We start from the raw sequence: 24,825 nt of genomic DNA on the forward strand, positions 1-24,825 counted from the left end.
CCATGGAACGATGATGTCCCATTCGACACCTGGCGCGCGAGTTCATGTTGGGTACCCTCGTTCCAATACGTTATAAAAAGAGTATGCATTCGTCCACCTTGAATATTATTCATGTTCTGGTTAAAAAGGCCCTAATGATTTATGCTATACAACGTTTGACATGTTTGAACGAACGTAAATATATTTTTTCCCCTCGTTCATGACGAGAAGTCCGGCTGGCTTAGATCATGTGCTAACAAGACGGAGATTTTTGGACATAAATGATGAGCTTTTTTGAACAAAACTACATTCGTTATGGACCTGTGATACCTGGAAGTGACATCTGATGAAGAGAATCAAAGGTAATGGATTATTTACATAGTATTTTCGATTTTAGATCTCCCCAACATGACGTCTAGTCTGTATCGCAGCGCGTATTTTTCTGGGCGCAGTGCTCAGATTATTGCAAAGTGTGATTTCCCAGTAAGGTTATTTTTAAATCTGGCAAGTTGATTGCGTTCAAGAGATGTAAATCTATAATTCTTTAAATGACAATATAATATTTTACCAATGTTTTCTAATTTTAATTATTTAATTTGTGACGCTGACTTGACTGCCGGTTATTGGAGGGAAACGATTTCCTCAACATCAATGCCATAGTAAAACGCTGTTTTTGGATATAAATATGAACTTGATAGAACTAAAAATGCATGCATTGTCTAACATAATGTCCTAGGAGTGTCATCTGATGGAGATTGTAAAAGGTTAGTGCATCATTTTAGCTGGTTTTATGGTTTTGGTGACCCTGTCTTTGACTTGACAAAACATTACACACAACTCTTGTAAATGTACTGTCCTAACATACTCTAAATTTATGCTTTCGCCGTAAAACCTTTTTGAAATCGTAAAACGTGGTTAGATTAAGGAGATGTTTATCTTTCAAAGGGTGTAAAATAGTTGTATGTTTGAAAAATTTGAATTTTGACATTTATTTGGATTCAAATTTGCCGCTCTTGAAATGCACCTGCTGTTGATGGAGTGCACCACGGGTGGCACGCTAGCGTCCCACCTAGCCCATAGAGGTTAACCTGTTGGGGCTCGGGGGCAGTATTTGCACCCGGATAAAAAAAACATACCCGATTTAATCTGGTTACTACTCCTGCCCAGAAACTAGAATATGCATATAATTAGTAGATTTGGATAGAAAACACTCCAACGTTTCTAAAACTGTTTGAATGGTGTCTGTGAGTATAACAGAACTCATATGGCAGGCCAAAACCTGAGAAGATTCCATACAGGAAGTGCCCTGTCTGACAATTTGTTATCCTTCTGTTGCATCTATCAAAAATACAGCATCTCTGCTGTAACGTGACATTTTCTAAGGCTTCCATTGGCTCTCAGAAGGCGGCAGAAAGTGGAATGGGGTGTCTGCTGTCTCTGGGCGAAGAACAGCAGGAGAATTTGGGAGTGGTCAGCCTGGGGACAGTGAGACTGAGAGGCGCGTTCACGAGATTTCTCCATTCTTTTCTTTCAGCCTTTGAATGAATACAACATCGCGCGGTTGGAATATTATCGCTATTTTATGATACAAATAGCATAAAAATTGATTTTAAACAGCGTTTGACATGCTTCAAAGTACGGTAATGGAATATTTTGACATTTTTTGTCCCGAAATGCGCGTCACCCTTCGGATAGTGACGTGAACGCACGAACGGAGGTATTTGGATATAACTATGGATTATTTGGAACCAAAACAACATTTGTTGTTGAAGTAGAAGTCCTGGGAGTGCATTCTAACGAAGAACAGCAAAGGTAATCCAATTTTTCTAATAGTAATTCTGAGTTTGGTGAGCCCCAAACTTGGTGGGTGTCAAAATAGCTAGCCGTGATATGTACTCAGAATATTGCAAAATGTGCTTTCGCCAAAAAGCTATTTTCAAAATCTGACACCGCGATTGCATAAAAGGAGTTCTGTATCTATAATTCTTAAAATAATTGTTATGTATTTTGTGAACGTTTATCATGAGTAATTTAGTAAATATACCGGAAGTTTGCGGTGGGTATGCTAGTTCTGAACATCACATGCTAATGTAAAAAGCAGTTTTTGGATATAAATATGAACTTGATTGAACAAAACATGCATGCATTGTATAACATAATGTCCTAGGAGTGTCATCTGATGAAGATCATCAAAGGTTAGTGCTGCATTTAGTTGTGGTTTTGGTTTTTGTGACATTTATGCATGCTTTGAAAATGGCTGTGTGATTATTTTTGGCAGGGTAGTCTGACATAATCTAATGTTTTGCTTTCACTGTAAAGCCTTTTTGAAATCGGACAATGTGGTTAGATTAACGAGAGTCTCGTCTTTAAAATGGTGTAAAAGTCATATGGTTGCCATCACGGTTGACAACTCCCTTGTGTCCTCCTCCCAGAGTGCTAAGAGCCTCGGCGTGACCCTGGACAACACCCTGTCGTTCTCCACTAACATCAAGGCGGTGACCCGATCCTGTAGGTTCATGCTCAACAACATTTGCAGAGTACGACCCTGCCTCACACAGGAAGCGGCGCAGGTCCTAATCCAGGCACTTGTCATCTCCCGTCTGGATTACTGCAACTCGTTGTTGGCTGGGCTCCCTGCCTGTGCCATTAAACCCCTACACCTCATCCAGAACGCCGCAGCCCGTCTGGTGTTCAACCTTCCCAAGTTCTCTCACGTCACCCCGCTCCTCCGCTCTCTCCACTGGCTTCCAGTCGAAGCTCGCATCCGCTACAAGACCATGGTGCTTGCCTACGGAGCTGTGAGGGGAACGGCACTTCCGTACCTTCAGGCTCTGATCAGGCCCTACACCCAAACAAGGGCACTGCGTTCATCCACCTCTGGCCTGCTCGCCTCCCTACCTCTGAGGAAGCACAGTTCCCGCTCAGCCCAGTCAAAACTGTTCGCTGCTCTGGCACCCCAATGGTGGAACAAGCTCCCTCACGACGCCAGGACAGCGGAGTCAATCACCACCTTCCGGAGACACCTGAAACCCCACCTCTTTAAGGAATACCTGGGATAGGATAAAGTAATCCTTCTAACCCCCCTTAAAAGATTTAGATGCACTATTGTAAGTGGTTGTTCCACTGGATATTATAAGGTGAATGCACCAATTTGTAAGTCGCTCTGGATAAGAGCGTCTGCTAAATGACTTAAATGTAAATGTATATGTTTGAGAAATTGAAGTTATAGCATTTGAGGTATTTGTATTTCGCGCCACGCAATTCCACTGGCTGTTGACTAGGTGGGACGCAAGCATCCCACCTAGCCCAGGGAAGTTAACTATACTAGAATGTTTAAAAGGCCGCTAAACATTTGTATATCGGCATCAGGTTTTTTTGGGCAAGGAAAATATCAGATATCGGTATCGGCTAAAAATGTCAAATCGGTGCATCACTAAAACAAAAATATATATTTTTAAAAAAGTAGCGGAGAATCTCTAAATGTGGATTCTACCATTACGGATAATCCTGAATCGTGAATAATGATAAGCGAGAAAGTTTGAGGCATAAATATCATACCCTGACAAAAATGCTTACTTCCCCTGTTATTGGTAATGGTGAAATGTTAGCATGTCTTGGGGGTATGATCTTTGTGCCATCTTTGTATCAAATGCATCCAACGTGTTGGAGTAGATGCAAAAACAAAATGTGTAACTGTCCCAATACTAATCGAACCTCACTGTATGTCTTTAAAAGAGGAAAATACTGCTGTATATGTTTCTCTCTATCAGAGTTTATTTAGTGTAACAGTGTTGACATATACACAAAATAGTTGTGACAGTACTGACACTAGTCTCCAAGCATAGGAACAAATACTCTAGTGTGTAGTTAATGCTCTTTGAAGGTGCTTCACTGAGCAAGACTTGGATAACAAAGCTGCAGTAGGGCCTCCCTCCCACACACACGTTCCTCTAACCTGGCACTGCCCTGTCTCCAGGGACTGATAAAACAACCCATTACAGCTTGTAGAGAGGGGGAAGAGAGGGAGAGCTGAAGGGACTCCTAACCAAGTGGTAGAATGAACGCCCGCTGAGCAGCAGTGTCCACATGATTTAGCATGGACATGTCTTTCAGGTCAGTGGAGGGCAAAAAACACACAATAGTTAGCTCTCAGAGTTCAGTCAGAGTGCACATTGCATGCTGGAGAGGAACAAAAACAGACACCCAAATGCTCATACATTTTTATACGCACACACACGATAAAAGGGGATCGGCATAAAACATCTCCCTGAGAAAGGGTGAGAACAGGAAGAGGAGCGAGAGCAGAGGGAGGCAGGCAGGCTATTCTAGTGATGAAAAAATAAAATCGATACATATCACAATATTTCTGGGACAATATTATATCTATATTTGACTCTAAGTACATATTTTTTTGCTACTGTAGGTAGCTTTAGCTGGCGCTAAGCCTGCTGTACCAATCTTTCCAAATAGCCTAGTGAGCCATCATTTTTATTTCCCTGAAATAATTTTCTCATGCGCTCTCGTCTCTCTGCAACAGACAGAGAGCAATAAGTTTGGAACATCAAATCGCAATATCGATTTGCATATAGAATTGTGATAATCACAATATATATCATGCATCATCATGTGGCCGTTGACACTTCTTGAAAGACAAACATCTTGACAACTTGACTGCTGACATGCAAAACATTTTGGGACTGTTTCAGGAGTGGATGAATGTTTTGGGACTGCATCAGAGGACTAACGAAAAAAATACCAAAAAGATAGTCTGAGTGTATTTTCCCTTTAACAGTCCATGTTACTGCAGAAACTGACTCAACGGCAGTAATGGCTGTTCAAGCCCTTCGTCGCTGGTCTTCTGCATGCCTTCACTCACAGACCTCGTTCCCCTACCCCTCTCACCTTGGCCCCGTAGGTTTATGACACCACCTCATAAGTTCCTCTATCACCTCTCTACAGTATCCTCAGATGGGACAGTCACTCAAGACCGCTGAGAACTAGAAGTGTAAATACATTTAGAAGTGAAAAAGTCTTCAGTGAGTGTGTTAGAGCCTATTGATATACAGTGCCTTAAGAAAGTTCACACCCCTTGACTTTTTCCACATTTTATTGTGTTAGGGCTAGGGGGCAGTATTGACACGGCTGGATAAAAAACGTACCCGATTTAATCTGGTTACTACTCCTGCCCAGTAACTAGAATATGCATATAAGTATTGGCTTTGGATAGAAAACACCCTAAAGTTTCTAAAACTGTTTGAATGGTGTCTGAGTATAACAGAACTCCTATGGCAGGCCAAAACCTGAGAAGATTTCAAGCAGGAAGTGGCCTGTCTGAGAAGTAGTGTTTCATCTTGGCTCTTTTTATTGAAGACTCAGGATCTGTGCAATAACGTGACACTTCGTACGGCTTCCATAGGGTCTCAGAGCCCGGGAAAAAGCTGAACGATATCGAGGCAGGCTCTGGCTGAAACACTATCGCTTTTGGCAAGTGGCCACTCAGAGTACTATGGGCTTAGGCGCTGAGTCCATGCAACTTAGTGTGAGTTGAGTTAAGCACATTTTTAGTCCTGAGCTTATTTAGGTTGCCGTAACCAAGCGGTTTAATACTTTCTTTTCCTTTGTCTGTTTACCTAAAAGCAGATTCCCGGTCGGAATATTATCGCTTTTTTTATGAGAAAAAAAATATTGATTTTAAACAGCGGTTGACATGCTTCGAAGTACGGTAATGGAATATTTAGAATTTTTTTGTCACGCCACCCTTATTTACCCTTTAGGATAGTGTCTAGAACGCACGAACAAAACGCCGCTGTTTGGATATAACGATGCATTATTTTGGACCAAACCAACATTTGTTATTGAAGTAGAAGTCCTGGGAGTGCATTCTGACGAAGACAACAAAGGTAATAACATTTTTCTTACAGTAAATCTGACTTTGATGAGTGCTAAACCTGCTGGGTGTCTAAATAGCTAGCCCTGTGATGCCGGGCTATCTACTGAGAATATTGCAAAATGTGCTTTCACCGAAAAGCTATTTTAAAATCGGACATAGCGAGTGCATAGAGGAGTTCTGTATCTATAATTCTTAAAATAATTGTTATGCTTTTTGTGAACGTTTATCGTGAGTAATTTAGTAAATTCACCGGCAGTGTTCGGTGGGAATGCTAGTCACATGCTAGTCACATGCTAATGTAAAAAGCTGGTTTTTGATATAAATATGAACTTGATTGAACAAAACATGCATGTATTGTATAACATAATGTCCTAGGGTTGTCATCTGATGAAGATCATCAAAGGTTAGTGCTACATTTAGCTGTGGTTTGGGTTTATGTGACATTATATGCTAGCTTGAAAAATGGGTGTCTGATTATTTCTGGCTGGGTACTCTGCTGACATAATCTAATGTTTTGCTTTCGTTGTAAAGCCTTTTTGAAATCGGACAGTGTGGTTAGATTAACGAGAGTCTTGTCTTTAAAATGGTGTAAAATAGTCATATTTTTGAAAAATTGAAGTAATAGCATATCTAAGGTATTTGAATAACGCGCCACAGGATTAAACTGGCTGTTGAGTAGGTGGGACGCGTCCCACCTAGCCCATAGAGGTTAAAGCCCGAATTTGAAATGTAGATTGGGTCACTGGCACACACACACACCGCATAATGTCAAAGTGGAGTTATGTTTTTAGAATTGTTTACAAATCAATTAAAAATGAAGAGCTGAAATGTTTTCAGTCAATAAGTATTCAACCGCTTGGTTACGGCAACCTAAATAAGCTCAGGACTAAAAATGTGCTTAACTCACACTAAGTTGCATGGACCCAGTGCAATTATGGCAACTGGTATTCTCAGGCAGTCTCCTGTCACAGTACTAACCAGGCCTGGGTGTTATGGCCACAAGCATTTATCCCCACCTGCCTGGCAGCCTACTTCTTATCACACTGCTCGCTTAACCTGGATGTCACTTCCTGTTGAATGCGGAACAAGGTTGAGCTCGGTTTTGTTTGTTTGAAAGTGTATTGGAAAGTTATTGGTAGCTAGCTAGCTTCTTAGTTTGGATCCCACGACGCAGTTGGCATCAGTTGCTGGGACTGCTTGTCTCTTTCCAGTGATCCTGCCGACCAAGGACGGGTCTGAGGAGCTATTTGGCGTCGCAGCTAGCCTAGATGCATATCAAGCTAGCAGGGTTTTCTTGAAAGCAGCCCGCGACATGGTTAGCCATTGTGGCTGGGACCGCGGATTGTGGCCGTCTAGATCCCCGTTTGTTGTTTTCAATCTTCGCCGTGACATGCCCTGTCAGGAACTGCGAGGAGTAACAGCGTAACCTACATTGCTAGCTACCATGACAAAGATCAAAGCCTGCGAGAGTACCGTTGAAGACAGGGGTCTAACACACGTGAAGGATATTTTAAACAAAGTGACCTTGTTGTAACAACTGTTGTAGAAAATTGTTTCAAGTGTTTTGTCCAAATACTCATAGATTCTACAAATAAAAGAATGGACGACCTGACCAGAGAGGTCCAGGACCTGAAGAAGTTTGCAGTTCTCTCAGGGTCAGCTCGATGAGTTGAAACAGGAAAACGGCAAGAAGACAGCAATATGCAAGTCATTGAGAGAAGACATCAGTTGTGTGTGTGAATCCATGATAACAATGACAGATAAAAATCAGGGATCTCGAGAGACAATCAAGACAGAACAACATGGTTGTGGACAGAATTGCAGAATCTTCACATGAGACCTGGACGGAGTCTGAGGACAAAGTGAGGGAAATTATCTCTGAAAAATTGAAGAAGATGGACCACAGGAAGATTGAGGTGGAGCGCGGCCACAGGACTGGAAAACTGGCCCAGGCCGATAGTGGTCAAGTTCCTGAGGTTCAAGGACAAGGTAGCTGTTCTGGAAAGAGCCAAGAACTTGAGAGGAACGTATATCTTCCTCAACGAGGACTATCCTGAAGCTGTGCGCCAGAAGAGGAAAGAACTTATCCCAGCCATGAAAGCTGCCAGAGCGAGTAGGGACATTGCTTACATCCACTATGACAGGCTCATTGTCCACCCTCCCTCCCAGAAGCCTGGAAGGGATGAGAGAGCCAAGCCTTTGGGTTCGTAGCTTCAACCCCACAACACACACCAATTGATTAATGGACTGCTGAATGTATATTTTTCTCTCGCTTTGTTTGTTCTTTTCAGTATTATGACTATCTCTGATAAGCTACCCAGGAAAGGGCTGAAAATAGCCCATATTAATATATGTAGCCTTAGAAATAAGGTTCATGAAATCAATAACATTCATATATTAGCCATTTCTGAGACTCAATTCATTTGATGATACAGCAATAGCAATTCCTGAATATTGACTGGTTTTCATCAAGCTGTCTGCTCAAGAGGAAGCTTCTTACTGTAATCAGTTTCAGGTTATTAATCAACCTACCAGGGTATTTACAAACACTACAGGAACAAGATCATCCACATGTATTTATCACATTTTTTACTAATACTGTAGAACTTTGTTCTAAAGCTGTATCCATGCCCATTGGATGCAGTGGCTATATCCAGGAAAGCCATAGTTCCAACAACAGGGCCTAAAATAGTGTATAAAAGATCATACAAAAGATTTAGCTGTGACTCGTGTGGATAACGTTAAAAATATTTGTTGGTCTGATGTGATTAATGAGGAGCATCCAGACACTGTACTTAATGAATTTATGAAATTGCTTCTTCCAAGTATTGATAAACATGCACCTGTTAAGAAACTGTTATAACTGTCAAGGATCCATGGATTGATGAGGAATTGATAAACTGTATGGTTGAAAGAGATGTGGCAAAAGGAGTGGCTAATGAATCTGGCTGCACATCTGACTGGCTTACTTACTGCAAATTGAGAAATGATGTGACTAAACTCAACAAAAAGGAAGAAGAAACTGTATTATGAAGACAAGATCAATGATATAAAGAATGATGGGGAAAAAAACATGAGTACTTTAAATGAAATTATGGGCAGAAAAATGAATTCCACTCCATCTTTCATTGAATCAGATGGCTTATTCATCATGAAACCATTTGAATGATTATTTCATTGGCAAAGTGTGCAAACTTAAGCAGGAAATGCGAACAACAAAAGTGGGAAATTGTATTGATGCATAAAAAAACTAATAATGAAAGAAAAGCATTTCAAGTTTGAATTCTGAAGTTAGTGAGGGAGAGGTCGAAACATTATTGTTATCGATCAATAATGACAAACCTCCTGGCATTGACAACTTAGATGGAAAGATACTGAGGATGGTAGCTGACTATAGCCACTCCTATCTGTCATATCTTTAAATCTGAGCCTAGAGGAAAGTCTTTGTCCTCAGGCCTGGAGGGAAGCCAAAGTAATTCCGCTACCCAAGAGTGGTAAAGCGGCCTTTACTGGTTCTAACAGCAGACCTATAAGCTTGCTGCCAGTTCTTTGCAAACTGTTGGGGGGGAAAAAAAATGGTGTTTGACCAAATACAATGCTACTTCTCTGTAAACAAATGAACAACAGACTTACAGCATGCTTAAAGAGAAGGGTACTCAACATGTACTGCACTGACACAAATGACTGATGGTTGAAAGAAATTGATAAGATTGTGGGAGCTGTACTGTTAGTCAATATCAATGGCTGCATTGAAATCTATAACCGGTTGTTGAAAAAAAAAACGTTATGGCTTTTCAACCTCAGCTCTGAATCCACGATATGGTTATCTAATAGAACTCAAAAGGGTTTTCTTTAATGGAAGCTTCTCTAACGTCAAACATGTAAAGTGTGGTGTACTGCAGGGCAGCTCTACTCTTTCCTATTTTTACCAATGACCTGCCACTGGCATTAAACAAAGCATGTGTGTCCATGTATGCTGATGATTCAACCATATACGCGTCAGCAACCACAGCTAATGAAGTCACTGAAACCCTTAACAAAGAGTTGCAGTCTGTTTTGGAATGGGTGGCCAATAATAAACTGGTCCTGAACATCTCTAAAACTAAGAGCATTTTATTTGGTACAAATCATTCCTTAAGTTATAGACCTCAGCTGAATCTGGTAATGAATGGTGTGGCTGATGAACAAGTTGAGGTGTTACCTTAGATTGTAAACTGTGTTGAAAATCCCAAATTGTTTACATAATCAACTTACACAGAGCTCTGACACACACACTTATCCCACCAGGGGTCTCTTCATAGTCCCCAAATCCAGAATAAATATAAGAAAACGTACAGTATTATATAGGGCCCTAATTGCATGGAACTTCCTTCCATTTCATATTGCTCAAATAAAACAGCAAACTTGGTTTATATAATACAGATAAAGCAACACCTCGCGGCACAACGCCTCTCCCCTATTTGACCTAGATAGTTGTGTATGCCTTGATATGTAGGCTACATGTGCCTTTTTTTTAAAAATGTATATAGTTCTGTCCTTGAGCTGATCTTGTCTTGTCTTTTGATCTGTATGTCATTCTGTATTATGTTTCATGTTTTGTGTGGACCCCAGGAAGAGTAACTACTGCTTTTGCAACAGCTAATGGGGATCCTAATAAAATATCAAATGTCACCTGCAACAATGAGTCGGATGAGAAACAATTCGACTGACGACCGAAGTCAACTAGCAGGCGCCCGAACCTGTCACAAGGAGTCGCTAGAGCACAATGAGCCAAGTTAAAGACCCACCAGCCAAACTCTCCCCTAACCCGTACGGCACTGGGCCAATTGTGCGCCGTCCTATGGGGATCGCAGTAACAGCCGGATCGAACCCCAGGCTGTAGTGGCGCCACTGCGGTGCAGTGCTTTTGACCGTGGTGCCACCCAGGACCCACTCCAGGGAGGTTTTTCCAATACCTCACAAAGAAGGGCACCTATTGGTAGATGGGTAAAATAAATAGCAGACATTGAATATCCCTTTGAGCATGGTGCAGTTATTAATTCCACTTTGGATGGTGTTTCAATACACCTAGTCACTACAAAGATATAGGGGCCCTTCCTAACTCAGTTGCCGGAGAGGAAGGACACTGCTCAGGGATTTCAGAAAACTGAGGATGGAACAACACTGTGTTACTCCACAATACAAACCTAAATGACAGAGTGAAAAGAAGAAAGCCTCTACTTTTTATTTGCCTTGAATCACTAAAGTAAAACTGCAACAAAAATATATGTCCTGAATATAAAGTGTTGTGTTGTTGGATTTGCCCAAAACACGTCACTGAGTACAACTCTATATTTTCAAGCATGGTTGTGGCTGCATCATGTCATGGGTATGCTGGTCATTGGCAAGGTCTAGGGAGTTTTTGGGGGGGATAAAAAAATATATGAGCTAGAGCTAAGCACAGGCAAAAATCCAAGAGGAAATCCTGATTCTGTCTGCTGTCCAACAGACACTGGGAGACAAATTCACCTTTCAGCAGGACAATAACCTAAAACACAAAGCCAAATATACACAAAGGTTGCTTACTAAGATGACATTGTATGTTCCCGAGTGGCCTAGTTACAGTTTTGACTTAAAAATCAGCTTGACAGAGCTTGAAGAATAAAAAAAATAAAAGTGCCAACATTGTACAATCCAGGTGTGCAAAGCTCTTACCCAGAAAAGACTCAAAGCTGTGATGGCTGCCAAAGTCGATTCTAACATGTATTGACTCAGGGGTGTGAAAACATACACTACATGACCAAAAGCATGTGGACACCCACTCGAGCATCACATTCCAAAATCATAGGCATTAATATGGAGTTGGTCCCCCCTGTGCTGCTATAACAGCCTCCACCCTTCTGGGAAGGATTTCCACTAGATGTTGGAACATTGCTGCGGGGACTTGGTTTCATTCAGCCACAAGAGCATTAGTGAGGTAGGGGACTGACGTTGGGCTTTAGGCCTGGCCCGCATTTGGCATTGCAATTCATTCCAAAGGTGTTCGATGGGCTTGAAGCCAGTCAAGTTATCCTACAACAATCTTGACAAATCATTTGTATGGACCTCGCTTTGTGCACGGGGGCATTGTCATGCTGAAAAAGAGAAGGACCTTCCCCAAACTGTTGCACACGGTTGGATGCACAGAATAGTCTACAATGTCACTGTCTGCTGTAGCGTTAAGATTTCCCTTCACTGGAACTAAGGGGCCTAGCCCAAGCCATGAAAAAAACTGCCCCCGAGAGCATTATTCCTCCACTAAACTTTATAGTTGGCACTATGCATTGCGGCAGGTAGCGTTCTCCTGGCATCCGCCAAACCCAGATTCGTCGGTCAGACTGCCAGATGGTGAAGCGTGATTTATCACTCCAGAGAACGCATTTCCACTGCACCAGAGTCCAATTGCAGAAAGCTTTACACCCCCCCAGCCGACGCTTGGCATTGCACATGGTGATTTTAGGCTTGCGTGCGGCTGCTTGGCAAAGGAAACCCATTTCATGAAGCTCCCGACTAAAAGTTATTGTACTGACGTTGCTTCCAGAGGCAGTTTTGAAATCTGTAGTGAGTGTTGCACCCGAGGACAGACTGTGAGAGACGGAATCTAAAACAAAAATCCAGAAAAATCACATTGTATGATTAAGTAATTAATTTGCATTTTATTGCATGACATATGTATTTGATCACCTACCAACCAGTAAGAATTCCGGCTCTCACAGACCTGTTAGTTTTTCTTTAAGAAGCCCTCCACTCATTACCTGTATTAACTGCACCTGTTTGAACTCGTTACCTGTATAAAAGACACCTGTCCACACACTCAATCAGAGTCCAACCTCTCCACAATGGCCAAGACCAGAGAGCTGTCTAAGGACATCAGGGATAAAATTGTAGACCTGCACAAGGCTGAGATGGCCTACAGGACAATAGGCAAGCAGCTTGGTGAGAAGGCAACAACTGTTGGCGTAATTATTAGAAAATTGAATAAGTTTAAGATGACGGTCAATCACCCTCGGTCTGGGGCTCCATGCAAGATCTCACCTCGTGGGGCATCAATGACCATGAGGAAGGTGAGGGATCAGCCCAGAACTACACGGCAGGACCTGGTCAATGACCTGAAGAGAGCTGGGACCACAGTCTCAAAGAAAACCATTAGTAACACACTACGCCGTCACGGATTAAAATCCTGCAGCGCACGCAAGGTCACCCTGCTCAACCCAGCGCATGTCCAGGCCCGTCTGAAGTTTGCCAATGACCATCTGGATGATCCAGAGGAGGAATGGGAGAGTGTCATGTGGTCTGATGAGACAAAAATAGAGCTTTATGGTCTAAACTCCAATCGCCGTGTTTGGAGGAAGAAGGATGAGTACAACCCCAAGAACACCATCCCAACCGTGAAGCATGGAGGTGGACATATCATTCTTTGGGGATGCTTTTCTGCAAAGGGGACAGGACGACTGCACCATATTGAGGGGAGGATGGATGGGGCCATGTATCGCGAGATATTGGCCAACAACCTCCTTCCCTCAGTAAGAGCATTGAAGATGGGTCGTGGCTGGGTCTTCCAGCATGACAACGACCCGAAACACACAGCCAGGGCAACTAAGGAGTGGCTCCGTAAGAAGCATCTCAAGGTCCTGGAGTGGCCTAGCCAGTCTCCAGACCTGAACCCAATAGAAAATCTTTGGAGGGAGCTGAAAGTCCATATTGCCTAGCGACAGCCCCGAAACCTGAAGGATCTGGAGAAGGTCTGTATGGAGGAGTGGGCCAAAATCCCTGCTGCAGTGTGTGCAAACCTGGTCAAGAACTACAAGAAACGTATGATCTCTAATTGCAAACAAAGGATTGTGTACCAAATATTAAGTTCTGCTTTTCTGATGTATCAAATACTTATGTCATGCAATAAAATGCAAATTAATTACTTAGAAATCATGTTATTTTCTGGATTTTTGTTTTAGATTCCGTCTCTCACAGTTGAAGTGTACCTATGATAAAAATTACAGACCTCTTCATGCTTTGTAAGTAGGAAAACCTGCAAAATCGGCAGTGTATCAAATACTTGTTCTCCCCACTGTATGTATGTATGTATATTAATAAACACGTATACATACACACCTGTTATGAAAGGCCCCAGAGTCTGCAACACCACTAAGCAAGGGGCACCACCAAGCAAGTGGCACCATGAAGACCAAGTACCTCTCCAAACAGGTCAGGGCCAAAGTTGTGGAGAAGTACAGATCAGGGTTGGGTTATAAAAAAAACGGAAACTTTCAACATCCCACAGAGCACCATTGAATCCATTATTTAAAAATTGGAAAGAATATGGCACCAGAACAAACTTGCCAAGAAAGGGCCGCCCATCAAAACTCGGAGACCAGGCAAGGAGAGCATTAAATCAGAGAGGCAACAAAGAGACCAAAGATAACCCTGAAGGATCTGCAAAGCTCCACAGCGGAGATTGAAATATCTGTCCATAGGACCACTTTAAGCCGTACACTCCACAGAGATGGGATTTACGGAAGAGTGGCCAGAAAAAAAAGCCATTGCTTGAAGGCGCAAACCCAACACCTCTCATCACCCCGAGAACACCATCCCCACAGTGAAGCATGGTGGTGGCAGCATCATGCTGTGAGGATGTTGTTCCAGCGGCAAGGACTGGAAAACTGGTCAGAATTGAAGGAATGATGGATGGCGCTAAATACAGGGAAATTCTTGAGGGAAACCTGTTTCAATCTTCCAGAGATTTGAGACGGAGGTTCACCTTCCAGCAGGACAATGACCCTAAGCATACTGCTAAAGCAACACTCGAGTGGTTTAAGGGGAAACATTTAATTGTCTTGGAATGGCCTAGTCAAAGCCCAGACCTCAATCCAATTGAGAATCTGTGGTATGACTTAAAGATTGCTGTACACCAGTGGAACCCATCTAACTTGAAGGAGCTGGAGCAGTTTTGCCTTGAAAAATGGGTAAAAATCCCCATGGCTAGATGTGCCAAGCTTATAGAGACATACCCCAAGAGACTTGCAGCTGTGATTGCTGCAAAAGGTGGATCTACAAAGTATTGACTTGGGGGGGGGGGTTAATAGATATGCAAAGTTCAGTGTCTTATTTGTTTCACAAAAAATATTTTGCATCTTCAAAGTGGTAGGCATGTTGTGCAAATCAAATGATCAAAATCCCCCCAAAAAGCTATTTTAATTCCAGGTTGTAAGGCAACAAAATAGGAAAAATGCCAAGGGGGGGTGAATACTTTCGCAAGATACAGCGCCTGACTGACTAATATCGCTTGACACCTACTTCAGTAGGCAACCAGCACCACCAGAGACACCTTACACACTGCTATTTCCTGCAGAATGTGTTGCACTAAATGTATTTTCTGTGAAAGAAAATAACTAGTTGCACGCCCCTGATCACTTTATTGAAGAGAAAAAAAATGAGCGGTGAAATGGCTTAAAATGCATTTTACCTTTTGAATGTCTGTGTTTTGAAAATGCAAATCACTGAACTCTAACGCGGCCCCTGCCTAAATCTCCATGGCTGACTGCAGCATCACTATCACCATTCAGTCACAAAAAATGTTAGGGCCAAAGACATCCTAGACAGGTCAGCTTGCATCTTAAAATGTGACCCACCGCTTCGATCTTGTGTAGCCAAATATGAAATTGTGTTTTTTTTACCTAGGATAAAGGTAGAGACTCAGAGCTACAAAATGGTATATCATACACTGCATGAGGAACAATGGGAAAGTAATTCTGCTTTGAAAGTTGATAAACTTGTAACCCCACTTTTGAGAAAATGGCCCTTGGTACAGAGAGCTCGTTGTCTACACCTATTCAGCATCATTCAAACCCTCTTAAGCCTTAGCCCCACCCATCGCTTTATGGATTCACGAGGCCATGTGCTAAAGAGTGAGTAATTTAACTGTCACTTTACGGATACGATAACAGACACTTGTCTAAATTGGTCACGTGAAAGAAATGCTATAACCACCCCTCATCCACATCTTGCGAAGCGGATGGGTCATTGTCTCGACGTGTTACACATCTTAATGAAATACAATAGATGGCCATAATCACCCTCAGAAATACCTGGCTAACTTGATGGGTCATGTAATCTTCTGTTGAAGTAGAGTATTTTGCTTAGACATGTAGCTAGCTAAACAATGAACCATAATCCCAACCCATTCTACTAGCAATACAAATTGATTGTCATAGCTAGCCACCATGCATGAAATGCTGTAGTAACTAGGTTCAATTTGAGCTAGCTAGCTAACAATAGGCTATAACTAGCAATGCAAATGACTGAGATACGAATAATATTGCTACACAGATCATACACGTAAAATTGGCAAGTGTACTTAAAATATCTCAAACTGTAGCTTGCCTCTTACCCGTATACATGGATGAACACTTCACGGTAGCATGTATTTTCTGTTTGTAGCTAGCTACAGCTTGTTTGGCCCATTGTTGTGTCAAGTCACTCCGGTTCACACTGACTGTGTGCAGAAAGTAGTCCATCACAATTTTTTCCACTGATCTTTGTTGATAGCTCCTGCTAAATTCAGGGTAGTAATGTTGTTAAGAGCAGTAGCAACACTTTTGCAGTTCTCCATGGCTAAAAAAGCTGTGTTTCCAAGGATTATCTACACATACTGAGCAGCTGATGTTATAGACAAAAGCGTGCTACATGACAGAGCAATCCAAACTCATCTGTCGGCATGTCCAGCCCATCCATTATCTCAGCCCCCCCAAAAAGAACATGTTGCAATGCCTCTCCTGTGAAGTACTGACGTGATATGCCTTGCTTCTTAAAACGGTTCACAAAGACCAACATTGAGACACACACAGACCAAGACACATGTTGCAATTTAAAGCTAGAATCCTTAAGTGGTGAAACTGCCACATCTGTTTGGGATATTACAACAAAGAGGTTACTGCAAACAAAGATTTCCCCTTCTCAGAAATCATTGCGCATGTGATAGTACATTTTCTGCTGTTCTGCATTTTGTTTTTACCATGCTCCTTACCTCAGTTTAGTTGACAAAATAATAACAAATCCGGACTCCATCTTTAAGAAAGTCCCATGTCATCCGAGGGACAAAACCCAGAGCAGGCTAACTAAACCCGAGACAGACCATGGCGCTGACATCTGACGCATGCCCTGTAGCGCATGCGCACACACACACACAGCAGAGAGTCTCATTTTACAGCTAATCACATTTCAGGCCTTGGAAAGACAGAACACAACTACAGCACCCAGCACCAGATGGGCACACCTAGAGCACAGCAGTACTACCACTTAGATTAGACTGCACTAACCAGTGTTCGTGTGGGACAGTCAGGGAGGGCCAGTGACATGAAAAAAGATAAAATTATACAGTTACATATCAAGATATTATTTGACGATACATCGTATTGTTTTACGCTAGTTGGCAGTACCTGCACCAAAACGGCAGTATTTTTCCTTCATAGCTTGTTCTCCATCTTTTTTAAAAGAGAGCCAATTTGTTTTCAGCACTTTTATTACCATGACTGATCTAACTTGTTTTCTCATGGCTCTCGTCCCTCTTCAGCTGACATGAGCAATATGTTTGGAACATCAAATCGCAATAAAATCACATTATCAAATCGCAATACATATAGAATCATGATATCATATTGTGAGGTCCCTGGCAATTCCCAGCCCTAGCGACATACAGACAGTGACAAACTAGTGTGCAAAAATGAGATCGTGACAAGATAGAAGACCAGGAAAAGGCCAATTTAAGCCAACTCGTCTGTTTAAATGAGACACAGATGCAAGAGAAACAGATTGGCTGTACATGCACCATGGGGTGGCATGTAGCCTGGCAGTAAAGAGCATTGGGCCAGTAACCGGAAGATCACTGGTTCGAATCCCTGAACCAGCAAGGTGGAAAACATCTGCCGTTCTGCCATTGAGCCAGAAAGTTAAACCCCAACAACAACTGTTCCACGGGCACTGGTGACGTGGATTTCGATTTAGGCAGCCCCCCACACCTCTCTAATTCAAAGGGGTTGGGTTAAATGCAGAAGAAATAATTCAGTTGAATGCATTCAGTTGTGCAACTGACTAGGTATTCCCTTTCCCTATATTATGGTGAAACTTTGCCTTACTAATCTTGATTATTGAATGCTCTGTACACCAGGGGTAGGCAAACAGATTAATCCAGAGATTTTGCCCCCCCCCCCCCAAAGTTCAGTAAAAAATATATACACACTGAACAAAAATATAAACGCAACATGTAAAGTGTTGGTCTCATAGTTCATGAGCTGGTTTCAACTGTACCGGGCAGATGGCAGACTGTGTGTGTGGCATTGTTTGTGCAAGCGGTTTGCTGATGTCAAAATGTCCCAATTCTTCCAAGGCCTGCATACTCAGCAGACATGTCACCCATTGTGCGTGTTTAAGATGCTTTGGATTGATGTCGACAACAGCTTGTTCCAGTTCCCGCCAATATCCAACAACTTCACACAGCCATTGAATAGGAGTGGGACAACATTCCACAAGCAACAGCCTGATCAACTCTATGCGAAGGAGATGCATCGCGCTGCATGAGGCAAATAGTGGTCACACCAGATACTGACTGGTTTTCTGATCCACGCCCCTACCTTTTTTTAGTAAAGTATTTTTGACCAACATATGTAAATCTGTAATCCCAGTCATGTGAAATTCATAGATTAGGGCCTAATTGATTTAAATTTACTGATTTCCTTATATGAACTGTAACTCAGTCAAATCTTTGAAATTGTTGCATTTATATTTATGTTCAGTTTATCTTGCTCTGCATCCTATGCAACAGCTCTAGTCATGCATGGAAATACATAATCTACCCTACAGGAGATCTGCCAGGGAGACTCAGCGGCTGTGATCTCTTATTAGGCTGAAATCTGGAACCTTATCTAACCATTCAACATCAGACTATTCACTTTATCTTTTAGCAATGAATAGACACGACAATTGTAGCTATGTAGATATGAGCATCTAACACAACTCAAATCTATCTTGCATGTTAGTTTCATCTTGAGAGAATGTTTATCTGGCAATGCAGAAGTGCACCTACTATACACATGTCTGTGTATCTAACCAAGGCTATTATATATAGCCTGGTGGTCCAGATCTGTTTAAGTGCTAGTTTAGCAAACTCCTCTCTGTGTTCGTTCCACGTCATGCCAAACGTGTATGGCATGACAAGTTATGATAGGATAGAGGTGTTGGCTACAGTACAGCCTGTGACCAACCAGGCTGTGAAGGCACTACCATGACTATAAGGCATCTCAGGGCTCGACATGAACGCTTGTCCGCTTCCTCGGGGCAAGTATAATAAAAACATATAATAATAAATATAGATTTCAACTGGCCGAATGGACAAGTTAAAGAAATCACGCAAAACCCACAATATCAAACAATTAGGCCAAGCCGATCCGAATTGGAGTGGTGTCATCTGGGGCGGGGGACAAGTGACTTGAGCTTTCCGACAAGTTAAAAAAGAAAAAAAAAGGTCCTACTGGCTAAAAACGTTAATGTCCAGACCTGCATCTCAGTTATGGAACAAGCTTACACTGCTTGACAGATATTACTGGGTTAACGGAAATCTGCCTGCATGCCATGTGGCATGACTGATATATGTTGCTGTAGAGTTCCTGGCTTTGCCCAGCAAGAGTGGCTATTGTCTAGCAATATCAAGGCAGCAATGAAAGATGCATCAGCGATCTGTTAAACATGGCTCATCTATGTAATGATGTGGGACATGAGACGTGCTTGACTGTGCATTACAAATAAATTCATTACTCTACACTTTCACCCTTTGAAATCAATTATATCGACCCACGATATTGCTTTTAACTGGTACATTACAGGGCCTAACGTTACCTAGCTAATGTAGCAAAACACATTGATGCTGACATATCCTAGCTACAGTAGGCAGGCACCACGATGTTGATGCCAACATGTCATGAAAGATTAATGAATTCGTATTGCAACGGCTGGCTGGCTAACGTGATGCTTCTTGCCTGAGTATAAACTACAGGCCGTTGCACCTCCCTAAAAAGTGCTCTGCTTTTTCAGACTAACGGCACATAGTAATAACTTCTACATTGAAAGACAACTAGCCAACCGGCAGTTTGTTTACATCCAAGCCATTTTAGAGAGAGAAAAAAAAAACACGCCCCACCCGAAACACTCCTCGGATCTGGGCGGGACAGTGAGGGGGGTTCTGAGTCCAAGATAACCCGAGCCAAGGCGTTTCAGTAGCCATCAGCTTAGCGCTAACAGCAGGCTGGGGACAACACGCGCAAATAACCGTTAGCCAGCTAGCCATCTCAGTTGGCTAAAAAACACAAATATCAACGACATTAAAAAGGACAGTTGCTAGTTAGTTTACTAATTAAACTTGGCAAACAAACGTTGACTACCAACAGTAGCTAACGTTAGCTAACTCGACAAGTGCAAACATCTAAAAGACATTGAGAGCACGAACTGGCTGTGGTGTAATGCAAGGTAGTTAACGTCAGCTAACGTACTTAACGTTACTGCAACACATAATACTATTCAACTCAAAATAAACTCTTTACTTAAACCTTCAAAGAGAAAGCTTAACGTCGTTAGTGTGGCATACTCTAGTGGATTACGTTAGCTAACCTTCCGCGCAAATGGATTTAGCATCAGGGATGCTGCCACACACCCTAGCTTAGGAAAACAGACATAAACCAGACACTCACCACAAAGAAATAGGTGCCAAATTCCTCTTTTCGGGTAGGGAAACTCGACCCCCGCAAATTTCAGAGGCTCCTACAAAGCCAAAAGCGGTGTACTCTGCAACAGCTGTGCTCTGTTTTGAATGAGGGTTGAATGGACACGGGCAAAGGGGCGGGATTTAGAAAGTTCGCTCGCCTTCGCTGTTGCCCGCTGCATCCTGGTCTCAGAGCATTTCGTATTATTGTGTACGTAAATCCGAAAAATGCAACAGCTGTGTTCTGTTTTGAATGAGGGTTGAATGGACACGGGAAAAGGGGCGGGATTTAGAAAGTTTGCTCGCCATTGCTGTCGCCCGCTACAACCTGGCCTCAGAGCATTTCGTATTATTGTGTACGTAAATCCGAAAGCCTTATTTTGGGGGTAATAAATGACATGTCCAATGTTATGTTTTAATTTGTGGATGTCAGGCACTAATGTGGTATGATATAATACGAATTGTAATTCGTGACATATGTTACGAATTTGCAAAATACAGAATATGTTAAGATTTTGAAAATGAACAATACGTTACAAATTTGCAAAACGTATGATATGTTACGAATTCTAGCTAGGCAGTTAGGCGGCTAACCTTAGCTAGCTGGCTAACGTTAGCTAGGCTAGGGGTTCGGGTTAAGTTTAGGAGTTAGGTTAAAGGAGTAAAGTTAGGAAAGCGTGTTAAGTAGTTGTAAAGTAGCTAAAAACTAGTAAGTAGTTGTAAAGTTGCTCATTAGCAAAAATGCTAAAGTTGTCCCTGATGACATTCAAACTCCCAACCTTTGAGTTGCTAGACATTCATTCCTACCATCCACCCGGACCAACCATCCTACTTTCGTTTTTGCGTTAAGTACCCATCTGTTTTATGTACCCATATCAAACCTAACATATACTAATATGAGTGTCCAGGATTTATGTTACTATGTTACGTTTAGTCTATGAGACCAGACTGCCCATACACACTGCTCTAAAATAATTTGTATGTCTCCCCCAATGTTACTAGGGAGTGTAAACTGATCCTAGATCTGTGGCTACAGATAAGGGTGATTCCTATCACCATGTGTCAGTACACCAGAGAATGCTGCGTGTGTGTCGCGTGGAGTCTTGACTGGCACCTACCGGGGGCGCGAGACAGAGCTGGGCACTGTTTAGTCAAGTGTCTACGAGAGTGGATGGTATGCCAGTGAAATTGCCACCGGTAATGGTAAGAGAGAGGATAGAGGTCTGTATTTTAGGTTTCTCTCTACACCCCCAAATATTTTGCATTACAGCCAAGTTGTTATCACGGATGTGACCAGTGTGCTTCTCTGCTGGATTTGGAAGTAGCAAGACAATAGAATATGTTTGCATCCATTTTTTCAAATTGTCAAATTGGACCATGGAAGGCTGGGACTTTAATAATAATAATATGTGTACAAAAAACATAATACATATTTCAGCGATTCTGACCGAAACGTCACATTATCTGTCTGATCTGAAGCGCTTTACTCAATAACGTGAATATGTCCCACCCGATTATTCTATTTTTAACACATTACATGATATCAAATGGGCTCAGTTGGTAGAGCATGGTGTTTGCAATGGTGTTTGCAACGCCAGGGTTGTGGGTTCGATTCCCACGGGGGGCCAGTATGAGAAAAAAAAAATGTATGAAATGAATTGAAATGTATGCATTCACTACTGTAAGTCGCTCTGGATAAGAGCGTCTGCTAAATGACTAAAAATGTAAAATGGATGAGCAAATTAGACAAAATAAAACTGACCTGCCCTGATCTACTCATGGTCAGTGGGTTTGCCATATCACGCTAGTTTTCTTTGACTTTGACACCATCTTGTGGTAGAACCTATGAACTTCGCAAACAGCTACATTTTAACACGATGACATACTTGAATGGCGCTGTTTGTCCACTGTCAATGTGGGATGAGATACTCTCCACCATGGATTAATAACTATAATGACACCACGTGAACTGAGCTGTTTGCCTGAACTCATTTTAATCAAGTCAAGTTGTTGTCAATGTTCAGGCAGATAGATGTGTTGGACTGAGAATCTGTCCTCTCCATGTCGAGAGGAACAATCTCATTGGATGCAAAAATATTAAGTTGGTCCCCCATAGAGAGAAAAAACATGTACATGTTTTACAGAGCCCCATATAAATCATCCATACACAAAGGATTGGACCCTTTTTTTCAATTTCCGCCTAAAATGACATACCCAAATCTAACTGCCTGTAGCTCAGGACCTGAAGCAAGGATATGCATATTCTTGATACCATTTAAAAGAAAACACTTTTTGTGGAAATGGGAAATGAATGTAGGAGAATATAACACATTAGATCTGGTAAAAGATAATACAAAGAAAAAAAACATGCATTTTTTGTATTTTTTTGTACCATCATCTTTGAAACGCAAGAGAAAGGCCATAATGTAATATTCCAGCCCAGGTGCAATTTAGATTTTGGCCACTAGATGGCAGCAGTGTATGTGCACATTTTTAGACTGACCCAATGAGCCATTGTATTTCTGTTCAAAATGTTATATCAAGACTGCCCAAATGTGCCTAATTGATTTATTCATTTTCAAGGTCATAATTGTGCACTCTCCTCAAACAATAGCATGGTATTATTTCGCTGTAATAGCTACTGTAAATTGGACAGTGCAGTTAAATTAACAAGATTTTAAACTTTCTGCCCAAATCAGATATGTCTATGTCCTGGGATTTTTTTGTTTGTTACTTACTAGCTCATGCTAATCACATTAGCTTACGTTAGCTCAACTGTCCCACGGGGGGGACACCAATCCCGTAGAGGTTTTAAAACACACACATTAGTGAATCCTTCAGCCTTTCACCCTCAGGGCCGGCCTTCATGGCTCAACCAACGTCGGTGAGGAGACCCACGTTTTGACACCCATCCACAGACTTCTTACCACCACTGCTGTAGGCCGTCATGAAGCAGGAGTAGGCCATCTTCAGATTATCTGCAATTTCCCCTGGTGGAGAGATTTAGAACATGGTGAGTTTGACCACTTGGGGGATGAATTCAGTGTCTGTCTGTCTGTATTTTCTTATCATCCTTATATTTCTTATTAATAAGATGACATGTCTGAAAACGTGTTTTTGTCATGCCATACTCTAATCTTTCAAATGACTTGTCTATCTGAGCAATGCAAATTGTTGCAGACTTTGCTGTTGTGATCTTCTAGTGAATGGGATTAAGTTTAGTGTAGTGGAGTCATGTACCTTTCCCTTGGACATAGTAAACCCCGAGCTTGTAGAAGCCTTCATCATGTTTATTCATCTCACAATTGTGTTTGAGCACCTGGGTGGTAGACTCAACGTTTTCTTTCACTCCTTCAATGTAGTCAGCAAGCCTTTGACACCCTGACAACAGAATACATACATGCAGAATGAGGTTAGATACATTTATGAGGTGGAAGGCGGAAAGCTTACAGTACAAGTACATGAGGCATAAAAAAAATAAACACCAACCAGAATCAGTGGTTCAGCACCCCAGTTATGGGACAGCGAAAGGGTAACCATGAGCTGAACAACACTGAGTGACCCCAACACTCACTTCAGCACCAGTGCATAGGACAGCGCATGTCATGCCTTTCCTTCAGGGTCCTTCTCTCTGTAACACTGGTAGCTGAATTCTACACCTATGTTATCCAAATACTGCTTCACCTCCTTTTCGTCCTCAAAGTTTATGAGTCTAGCCGCGATTCGAACAGAGGAGCAGTGTCGTAAAAACCCCTATCTAAAAACCACACGTGTTGAAAAGTCCACAACTTGTGACCTTGGTGTTGGTCCCCGTTGAACAACAATGTAATATTGAGAGATCGTCTTGATTAAGGCTAATGTGACGAACGTGCAGTGAATTATAATCTATTTTAAAATAAAAGGTAGCTAGAGATGCTTGTTTTAGCAGATTTTCTAGAATGCTACCAACAGTAGCCATGACATCACCTACAAGCATCGCCTACCCGCGGAACCGCGCTTCTTAACCAAGAAGCATGCCGCACCAATGTGTCGGAGGAAACACCATTCAACTGACGACCGCTGTCAGCCTGCAGGTGCCCGGCCGTCACAATGAGTTGCTACGAGGTCAGCCTGCAGGTGCCCGGCCCGCGACAAGGAGTCGCTAAAGCGCAATGAGCCAAGTAAAGCCCCCTAGCCAAACCCTCCCCTAACCCGG

General features: G+C 42.2%; 1 protein-coding gene across 8 annotated transcripts in view; it reads right to left on the reverse strand.

Annotated features, from left to right (window-relative positions):
- The window catches only part of LOC106584283 (ras-specific guanine nucleotide-releasing factor RalGPS2), a 158,425-nt gene that overhangs the window by 131,833 nt on the left and 1,767 nt on the right, over positions 1-24,825 (reverse strand). For 3 of the 8 annotated variants that reach the window (XM_014169354.2, XM_045706123.1, XM_014169351.2), the window contains exon 1: positions 20,620-20,823. The gene's annotated coding sequence lies outside the window, so the exon portion shown is untranslated. Of the gene's footprint in view, positions 1-16,907; positions 17,011-20,619; positions 20,824-23,557; positions 23,621-23,870; positions 24,012-24,825 lie in introns of those variants that run through there. The other 5 variants (XM_045706124.1, XM_045706125.1, XM_014169353.2 and 2 more) reach the window with 3 other exon arrangements.

The sequence above is a fragment of the Salmo salar genome, chromosome ssa23 (genome assembly GCF_905237065.1).
Source record: "Salmo salar chromosome ssa23, Ssal_v3.1, whole genome shotgun sequence".
Classification (NCBI taxonomy): Eukaryota; Metazoa; Chordata; class Actinopteri; order Salmoniformes; family Salmonidae; genus Salmo; species Salmo salar.